General features: G+C 33.7%; 1 long non-coding RNA gene across 2 annotated transcripts; it reads left to right on the forward strand.

Annotated features, from left to right (window-relative positions):
- The first annotated feature begins 1260 nt into the window (after nt 1-1260).
- Nucleotides 1261-4055, forward strand: LOC110928657. Of its 2 annotated transcripts, XR_002586534.1 has the most exons (6): nt 1261-1525; nt 1613-1926; nt 2203-2328; nt 2589-2649; nt 2745-2807; nt 3364-4055. It is a non-coding gene; the product is annotated as an uncharacterized LOC110928657 (long non-coding RNA). The 2 variants fall into 2 exon arrangements; XR_002586533.1 differs by having other exon boundaries at nt 2745-4055.
- Nucleotides 4056-11260: the final 7205 nt, after the last annotated feature.

An 11260-nucleotide genomic window follows, 5' to 3' on the forward strand; every position in this document is an offset into this window, starting at 1 on the left:
CTAAATTGTTGATGAGATAATTAAATTCATGTTACTTTAGTAAATAAATTATTTAGCTGATTTATAATATCATTCATTGGACGCATCTACTTTTTAGTTTTCTTGCATTTCTCTCCAACTTAACTATAGATAATTATTTTGTTAATTAAATATTTATAACTTCATAAATCACTTTGTAGCACCCACATGAAGTTTTCTTCTTTCTCGTTTGCTATGAACGCATGCGCAACGTAGAAAGATATGGATGTGGACGTGACACCGACAATATGAACTAGCGGCATGTCGTCAAACGCTGGAAAAGTATCTACATTGATGTCTCGTCGACTTGCAGAATTCGAACCAATTTGGCACGGGCTTTGTATATGGTGTTTCTTGTTGAGACATTCTCGGGGTTCTGTTCTTTAATGATATTGAGAATGTCTTGTGGTTTCATGTTCTGGTGCGTCAGTTGCTCCGACGTCCTCTCTTCTTCTGGAGTCAACCCCATTAGGGACAGATGACCCTCTGGATACAGAAAGGGTTCGTAGTTATGCTGAGCATGTCCAACCCTTAGCTCCCAATACCGTAACCTCTTTCTGTATGTTCCGAACAGATGGATGTTGCAACCGGTTTTCCTACTTCCGGTCCGTCTCACCGTGGTTGTTGACTTGTGGTGGCCAGCACAATCGCACGTTAGCCAAATTTTTAACGGCTGCCCGCTTGGGGGTTTGTCGTATATCGTGCGTTTGGTGACTATGGCGTACCCATTTTGGCGTCCGACTGCTCTACACCACTCTACCAATGCATCCATGCTATAGAATTTCTAACGAAACAATTATATGTGAGATTTTATTCCTGTATACGGACCGTATAAGGTTTTACGGGCAGTATACAACAGTTAACATTTTTTTATTCGTTCGTATAGTCAATATACGAGCACTGTTTATTACTTGTATACTGGCCGTATAACTGTATACGGCCCGTATACAAGATATTTATATATATATATATATATATATATATATATATATATATATATATATATATATATATATATATATATATATATATATATATATTATATTATAAAGCATATTCGAAGGGCAACTTAAGGCAATGTACTTAAAACACCTTTCAAGCATGATGTACAAGTCTTTTAAGCACAAGAAATACATCTGTCAACTTACTTTCCAATAATACCCTTACTTCACTCAAATTTGTGGGCGGGATTTCAAAATTCAAACAACCTTGTCAAATGTATTTTTTCTTCATCTACCCGCCTCTCTCTCTCCTTCTCCCTTTCTCTGCGTTTTCCCCTTTTCTCCAACATCTCTGGCTTTTTCCCTCTTTCTCCTGTGTTGAACACCGATGATTTGAAGATCTACCGGGCTACCCTTAATTTTTGACATTTTTGGTTGTTTTGTTGCAGATGAAGATGTCAAGCATAACTTTGCAAGAAACAAGCAGAGCTAGGGAAGATGACAAGTCCGGATCTGATAGGTTTGCTTCAGTATAGTTGCAATCGGTGGATGAAGATGGAAAGCAAGTAGGTTTTTTCTATTTTCTGCTGAAAGTTTTCTCGGATCTACCATGCTACTGTTAATTTTTGACGTTTTTGGTTATTTTGTGGTAGATGAAGATGGAGCCGTGGAGATGACAAGCAAAAATTTGCAGTCTATGGAATTGCTAGAGGCGGTTTAATCAATCGACTGTTGCTTCAGTGCGAGAGTCTTCCTGCGTGAAGACTATGGATTTGCAAGAGGCAGTAGAGGTGGAGTGGTCGGCTAACGAAGTTTGGGATTTCTGTATAAAGTTCTTTGAAGAATGGAATCATGTTTATTGGAAATCAAGTCCTGTTGTTACACTAAATGATTAAATCTCACTAAAGCAACAATCGATTGAAGTTGTGCAGTCAAAATTAGAGATTACAAAAGATTACCCTTACAGGTAATAGTGATCTATAATTTGTAGCAAAATAAGTTTACATGTTAAGATCAAGAAGTAACGGCTTCAACCTTATAAATATGTTTCCATCTCTAAATGAAGTATAATATTGATTTAGTTAGCTTTTGTTTTCGACTGATTAGGTTATCTGAATATTTTTGTGTTGATTACTAAAGGGGATTGTACAATTGGTCACAATTGATTGACGATTTCTGTGAGTCAATTTAGGCTAATTGTAGGTTTGTACTTCTATTTGATATTTGCATATTTGGATTGCAGTTTGGTGGAAGTCAATGGTGAAAAGGGGTAGTTAGAGAAGACAAGACAATGGTCAAAAGGGTTCATCGGTGTTTGATTTTGTGTCAAAGCAGGGGAATTTGTGAAAAGATCCATATCACAACTTAGGTATATTCTTTGATTTTTATGTACTATCAAATGTGGAGTTAAGGTATGCCAAAAGGGCATGGGTGTATAAACTAGGTATTTATATGTTTGGTTAAATAAAACATGGTTGATGGTTTCTGTCAACCCCATGCTATTCTTTTCAAAGTTATTGAAGATAAGGTTGGCCTTGATTGTAGGCTTTTGGTGGTAAGGCAAGTTTAAGTCTCCAATTTCTGCTTTTAATCCACTTTTAGAATTTTATTTTTTGTTTTTTCGTTCAGTCACTAGGTTTGCCCAAATGAAGGAAAGCTGGAATGAACAGATTCACACAGGCATGCTCATGTTATGTGATTTTCATTTTGTTAACTTGCATTACCTTATAACGTATTTCCCTTAAAACGTTCAGTTTATAACTTTAGTTTTTTTGGTGTTTTCAGGGTTTAAAGCGCTCGATTTAGGATTTAATGATATCTCGGATGATGTTTTGGCACATCTGAAAGGTGCCTCCTGTCCTCTCATCATCTTTTTATTTCTATCAACTAAAATTAAAACTAAATTTTCGGACGTGAAATAGTGAAAGGGTCATGCTCTTATATACGTATAAGGTATGGTACTATTTAAAGCAGTTTGGCTAATCCATCATACGTCCACTCTTTGAGTATTTAATACAGACCGCATTCACTAACTTCTTTTGTTCCTTGACTTAATGGTGTTTGATGTTATTTGCTATCATCTCAGTTATTCTAACCTGGGCCTAGCTGTTTTTAGTCGGTCTAACCTGGCTAGACATATTTTAAGTCAATGTAACCTGGCCTGAACCATTTTAGTCAGGCCGTTTTTATTCTGTGTAACCTGGTCCAACCCGTTTTATGTCGGTGGAACCTGGACCGGCCCATTTCAAGTCATTCTAACCCAACTTTACATGAAAATTGTCATTCTTGTTATTTAATCTTGTATGGTTTTATGTTATTTATGAGATAATCAAGTTATGGTCATTCTAACTTTGTATGGGATATGCACAATTCTGGATCTTCTGTTGCTCCTTTTTTTATATAGGCCCATATTACAAAGCTCAATGGGAGATTATTCAAGGCAATGCGACAAGTGATATGCGAGAAGAGCTCTGGGCGTGTTGTCCCATTGGGTTTTGTTTGGAACGGCTGGGCCCATCCTAAAGCTAATTATTTAGCCTGGAGGGCTGCAGCAGATTGTTTGCGGACCAAATCAGCTCTCGCGCGTAGGGGCATGGGGCTGAACGGGGATCTGTGCTGTAGATGTGGTTTGGAGGCCGAAGACACCAACCATCTGTTCATTAAGTGCCTGGTTGTGAGGTGTATTTGGTGGCAACTCAGTGTTTGGATGCGCATCAGTATTCCCACAGACTCGCACAGTGTAACTGAGCGGCTTGCCTTTTTTACAAACCAACTGGGTTCCAAAAGATGGAAAAAGTGGTCCTTGTGGTTGTTATGGCAGCTTTTTGGAGGATTTGGATCTGCAGAAATGACAAGCTTTTCAATGGCAAGGAGGTCCCGTACAACAGAATGGTGGAGGCGATAAAAGAAGAGGCCTTTGTTTGGATTAAGTATAGATCGAGTAAAGCTTCCCTTGAGTGGGATAGCTGGGTTTCGTTTAATGTTGGGGCTCTATTGTAATTTGCTTTTCCTCCTTGTATTCCAGCCAGTGGCTGGTTGCTTTATATTCATATATAAAGTTTGTTGCAGTTCAAAAACATAAATAGAGTTAAATGAGGTGATGATTTCTAAAACTAACGTAAATTAAAGGAATGCATTCGCCATGGAAATGGATTAATAATGAATACTCATTTTGGAAGTTGTTATCTTCTGTGCTGAATTAAACAAAGTAGATTATAGCTTCTGGTAGATCTGATATGTGATTTGATGATCCTTGTGTTATAGTCTACTTAATTAAGTTTTTCCTTGTTTTGATTTTGGTCACATTTGGATGATCACAGAAATTACTAATAATAATACTAATACACTACCAGTAACATAGAAGTCTGACACATTTTCTAACACTATTTAATGTCCTAATGAAGGGAATTTGTTTATGTAGAAAATTTGGGACGAGGTAGAAGAAAGTGACAATGAATGAGATGAGATGTTTTTATAATAAAAAAAGAATGTAATTCTTTTAATAAACTATGTTATATAGAATGTTTTATATTTAAGAAATTCTATGAATTTTTTTGAAACAATTCTTTGTTATGAGTTGATGAACCCGCGTGTGGAATTTTGTAGAACACTGGTTCGCCTCACCTATGCGCGCGCCTTTTTGCGCCTGGACAACGTTTTTTACAAAAAAAAAAAAAAAAAAAAAAAAAAAAAAAAACCCCATTTTTGCGCCACTACCACAGAACAGGTTCAAACCTTTGGTCGGGTCGTCGGGGTTTCGATAAATGGGTCTTTGGTTTTCATAAAGCAAGGCGCTGAAGTTGTGAGTTAATTTATTTTTATACTACATACTTTATTGTGTTTGGGAGCATGGAATTCAGATTCTAAATGGGCCACGTGTGAGCAGTTTGGTCAACGGGCCAACCCTTAACAGTCCGGACACAATTAGTTTAGACTCAACCCAAAGAAACCACATCTGATATAATTAAGATATCGTCTAATAAGAACGGTTACAGTCATTGTAGATGTTGGCCAAATTGTCATGGCTAAGCAAAAAGAAGGACACCACTATTTTGTTTTGGTTCTTCAATACATGACTGTCGCAAGTCAATACTTGCCTAAGAAAATTTTAACTTTTAGAATTTTATCGTATATAACTTTGAATGTTAAATATAGATCAGAAATTACAAGCGGATTGGTTTGATTAGTTTTGAGCTTATGGTTGTGCTTTTGTTGGCTTGGCACAGTTCGGTTTGTTTATATTCTTTTAGAACTCTTTAAATCCCAATGACCGGTTTTGAAGTAACTTAACCGAAAATTTAGATTTTAGTTATGACCCAACAAAACTGAACCTTCTCATGCACACCCTTAGAATTACTAACAAGTGTTGTGTTTTCCTTTGCATCGCGAATTTGGTTTTGGTTATGCCTCAAAACCGAACCGCCCCGTACATAGCCCTAAACTCACCAACCTAAGTGATATGTTTCCCGCGCATCGCGCGGGTAAACGACTAGTATATATATATATATATATATATATATATATATATATATATATATATATATATATATATATATATATATAGGGTTCCAGCGTGAACAACTTCCCAAGAGTGAACTGCGTGAACAGATCTGGACCCTTGATTTCCTTTTTAGTTGTTAAAGGTAGGATTGTAATTATATAAAAAATTATATTTAAATCATTATTTTAATAATTGAATTAAGTTACATCTTTCCTAATTTAAATTCATTATCCACATTATGTTTTATTTATTAATAAGATAATTATCAAAACAAACAACAAATTATCATATTTCAATTTTAATTTTAATTTTTATTTCAGATTTCATCACCAGAATTCAAATTTTGATTTTTAAGATCCACGTAACTTTCATATTTCAATGGTATACACATATGTACTTGGATATAAATAGAACAGTACACATGTGTACTCAGCATCGTACATATGTGTAATTAGCTACATAATACATACATAGAAACAATACCTGTAAAACTATTTTATATTTAACAAATTACAAGTTCCAAACCAAACAAAAAAACATATAATTACAAGTTCCAGTTTCGTAAAAACAATAAACCCAACATAATCGAAAAAACAAAAAACATAATCTTTTACAACTATTCGCCACGTTGTATGCTGAATCATCCTTATCGACCTCATACGTGAATCATCCTTATCGACCTTCCATCTCCACTTTTCTCGTAAACGACATCTCCTATAATAGCACAAAAAAACTCAGCAACTAATACTTTGCAAAATTCACAAGTGTACATCAACAACTTTACACATTCAATACACAAAAAATTATGAGATATCACAGAAGCAGACGCTATATACATGTGTACATTGGGTTAAAATTAGAGCAAAATCAGAATACACATGTGTACATCGCATTAAAAACAGAGCAAAATCAGAATACACATGTGTACATCGCGTTAAAGAAAGAGCAAAATTGAAAAATTGAAAAAAAAACTCACAAAACCGGACTTTTAAATACACAATCTTGGGCAACCAGTACACATGTGTACTTTGAAAACCTACTACATGTGTATTGTCTTGTTGGCGTGAATAGAACACAGCAGTACACATGTTTAACAATATGGGTATATACATGTGCACACCGTATGACCAGACCTATTCTTCAAATAACACACTCAACTAAAATGTAGACAGGTGTACTCTGAATCTGAATCGATTCAAGAACATACTTACAATCCAATAAAAACATAACAACATCACAACATTCAAGCCCTGAACAACGATTAACTACTTCAACGTAATCATACTCCGAAACGATTACCTCCTACTTAAAATCCTACCATTGTAACTAAGATTTGTAAATAAACAACTTTCATAACACAACATTCAAGCCCTAACTCCGATTGGCGTTCTTACTTCATTAACAAAAGAAACAGAACATGCAAGTAGTTTCGGAAACATATAAGGATTAAGATTTTCAAACGTGTGCCTTTGATGTTTGAAGAAGGAGCAGATTTATCCGGCGATTAAAAAAAATAGCCACGCGTTCCTTTGGTATCCTCTGCCGTCGCCGATGAAGAATGGAGAAAAGGGGGGGTTTTTTGATATGATAAAGGTGATATCAAAACAAATAATAAACAAATGAATAGATTAATCCGGAATTTCATCTATTATTATGGAAATAATATTGTTTCCTGATTTTAAATAAGTAATTAATATAATTACACTTTTACCCATTTGATTTTAATAAAACAATAAAAGTCAACCTATTAATTACAATCATACCACCCCATCAACAAATCATGATCTTATTAATCGACGGTCAGGATATGTTCACGCAGTTCACTCTTAGGATTTTATTCACGTTTAAACCTAATCCTAGGGGTAAGATGAAATAAAAAGTTTATTTTGCCTAAGTAGGATGAGAAGGAATCTTAACCATTCATTTTTTAAATCAATGGTTAACATGAAAGTGTAGGAGAAAGGATGAGTGTAAGGGTATCTTGGGAAAAATCCTATTTATGGATTTTCTCTCTCCACATGCAAGGCACATGCACATTCCACCCTCATTTTTTAATGTTCATAACTTTTTTATACGACATTATTTTTTCATAAAAATTTCACCGTAAAATCGAGCGTCTTTTTATCTTTAATTTGAGTATCATATTGTTATATAAAATATGAAGACTAAAAAAACAACTAAAATGTGTTGTATTTCTATATTATATAACATTTTTTGTGCTGGATTTTTGTACTATATTTTTGTACTAAATTTTTTGTGCTGAATTTTTTTGTCTTAATTTTTTTCCTCAATTTTTTGTGCTGGATTTCTTTGTACTACATTTTTTTACTTAATTTTTTCGTGCTATATTTTTTTATACTAGATCTTTTTGTGCTATATTTTTTTGTACTACATTTTTTGTGCTATATTTTTTTGTACTAGATTTTTTTGTGCTAGATATTTTTGTACTATATTTTTTTGTTGTATTTTAAAAAAAAAACAAAAGGGGTGTCACATGTCATTTTCACTCCTATTTATAAGGACCAAAATGCCCTTCATTCCTACTTATTAGGAGTGCCACATGTCATCATCACAATCCTTCTTAGGTTACTTAGGCAAAATCCACTTTTTAGTGGATACTTCCCCCCTAATCCTATATATATATATATATATATATATATATATATATATATATATATATAGGTAGAGGATCCTGTAAAAAGTGGGACTTTTGTGAGAAGTGTGAGAAATAATTTGGGAATGACAAGTGTCCTTTATCCTAATTAATTCAAAAGGGTATATTAGTAATTTGACATTTTTATCATTTAATTGATTTCCAAGAATAACTGCCAAAAAAAAAACTGCCGATGAGTTTTTTAAGGTTTAAATCGAATTTTGAATGAGGAGAAATTTTAGGAAACATTATACATCTGATTGTTTTATATTCTTCATCATCTTTTAATCGCAACATCTTTTAATCATACATTGTTCATGGCGTGGTGTTTTAAAAAACTGGAGACATTGACTATGATTCAAGTCATGGTGTTTTATCTGGAAACATTGTTCATGGCGTGGTGTTTTATCTATGACTTGAATCATAGATGTTTAAAACACCACGCCATGACCAATGTCTCCAGATAAAACACCATGACTTGAATCATAGTCATGGTGTTTTAAAATCTGGGAATGTTTTGTATTGATAAAACACCACGCCATGAACAATGTCTCCAGATAAAACACCATGACTTGAATCATAGATGTTTAAAACACCACGCCATGAACAATGTCTCCAAATAAAACACCATGACTTGAATCATAGATGTTTAAAACACCACGCCATAAACAATGTCTCCAGATAAAACACCATGACTTGAATCATAGAGAATTTTATCCAGTTGTTTTAAAACACCACGCCATGAATCTGATTACAGTTCTCTTTATGATAATGTATGACGAATATGTAACCAAAGACCTCCTACAATTAAGGTGAATCATTAATTCCTATATTTAAGGAAAAAAGGAGTGAATGTAGGAGTTTTTGGTCATGTATGATATGGTTACCATATTTCAAACATTGAAAAAGACACTATTGCCCTTCAATTTTACATAAGGTCCCTCTTATTAAAACACAATTTACATTTTTATACCCTATTGATCTCAACCATTAGATCAAATATCCAATGGTTTAAAACACTTCTTACCCTTCTTACATTTTAGACACTTTTTACCATATCCCTACCCTATATATATATATATATATATATATATATATATATATATATATATATATAGGGTAAGGTTCATGCGAGAACCACCTTATTGCGAGAACCGCGAGAACCAATGTGAACACAACCTAAAATAGCTAAAAAAAACCCTAAAAAAACCTAACCCCCACCCCCCCCCCCAAAAAAAAAAAAACCTAACCCCCCCCCCCCCAAGCTAAATGCTAAAAACTAAAACCCTTAAAAAACCTAAAAAAAACCTAACCCCCCACCCCCCTCCCCCCAAAACCTAAACCCCCTCCCCCACCCCCTAAAAACCTAAACCCCCCCCCAAGCTAAAATGCTAAAAACTAAACCCCCCAAAAATCTAAAAAAAATCAAAAAAAAAATCTAAATTTTTTTTATTTTTTTACTATTTTTTATGTTCAAATCGCTACTTTTAGTAGCAAAAAAAAAGTTTTTTTTTTTAAAAAAAAATTATAAATTTTTTTTTTTTTTGATACTAAAAGTAGCGATTTTTATATAAAAAATAGTAAAAAAATAAAAAAAAAATTGGGTGTTTTTTAGATTTTTTTAGGTATTACTGTTTGTGTTCACACTAGTTCTCGCGGTTCTCGCAATAAAGGGTGGTTCCTAACGGATCTTTGTCCTATATATATATATATATATATATATATATATATATATATATATATATATATATATATATATAGGGTAAGGTTCATTTGAGAACCAACTTTATTGTGAGAACAATGAGAACCAATGTGATCACACAAAAAAAACCTAACCCTCCACCCCAACCCCCCTCCCAAAAAAAAAAAAAAAAAAAAAAAAAAAAAAAAAAAAACAAAACCTAACCCCCACCACCACCACCCCACCCCCCAATAACCTAAACCCCCACCCCCCTCTCCCCAAGCTAAAATGTCAAAAATTAAACCTCCAAAAAACCTAAAAAAATCTAAAAAACACATACAAAAAAATTTAATATTTTTTACATCAAAATCGCTACTTTTAGTAGCCAAAAAGATTTTTTAGTTTTTTTTTGGTAACAAAAATTAGCGATTTTCAGCTAAAAAATATTAAAAAAAAATTGTGTGTTTTTTAGCTATTTTTAGGTATTTTTGGTTGTGTTCGCATTGGTTCTAGCAATAAAGAGTGGTTCCTAACGGATCCTTCTCCTATATATATATATATATATATATATAGGATTAGGTTCAAGAGTGAACACTAGTGTAGCTTGCGAACTGAGTGAACTAATCCTGGCCATACATGTGTGTAGATCAATGGCCAAGATTTGATATTGAAATACACTAGTGTATTTTACGATTTAATGATGAGATCCTGGCCATACACGTGTATAGATTAATGGCCAGGATTTGTTCACTCAGGTCGCAAATACACTAGTGTTCACTCTAGAACCCCACCCTGTATATATATATATATAGGATTGGGATCAAGAGAAAACGATTTGAAGTGTGAGAACGATTTTCAGCCATAAGATCTTTGTGATGTGCGGCTAAGATGATGTGGTGGCATTTTTGTAAATAATGGGAACCTTATAACTAACAGGATGGGTAAAATTGGAAGATCCAAACAAGGGTGCACATGCTAATCACATGCCATTTCCCCCACCATATTTAAACGCCAATAACTTTTTTTATACGTGATTATTTTTCTAAAAAAATTACACCATAAAACTAAGCGTTTTTATCTTTCCAACGAGTATACTATTGATATATTTATCGAAAAAAATGAAGTAGGTTTTTATGGCATTTTTCTGAACTGGGCGTTTTATGGCATTTTAGACTAGATATTTTTATGGCGATTTTCTAAACTAGGTGTTTTTATGGCGTTTTAACTAGGTATTTTCATGGCGTTTTTCTGAACTGAGTGTTTTATAGCGTTTTCAACTGAGTTTTTCATGACTTTTTTTGAACTGGGTGTTTTATGGTCTTTTTACCTGGTATTTTCATGGCGTTTTTCTGAATTGGTGTTTCTATGGTGTTTTATTTGAACACCTAGTTCATGTGAGCGGTTTTTTGACGATATTACCCTTAGTGTAATTTAGCATCAATGCCACATGTCAACACCAAAATCGT

Source organism: Helianthus annuus, chromosome 3 (assembly GCF_002127325.2).
Source record: "Helianthus annuus cultivar XRQ/B chromosome 3, HanXRQr2.0-SUNRISE, whole genome shotgun sequence".
NCBI classification, from domain to species: Eukaryota; Viridiplantae; Streptophyta; class Magnoliopsida; order Asterales; family Asteraceae; genus Helianthus; species Helianthus annuus.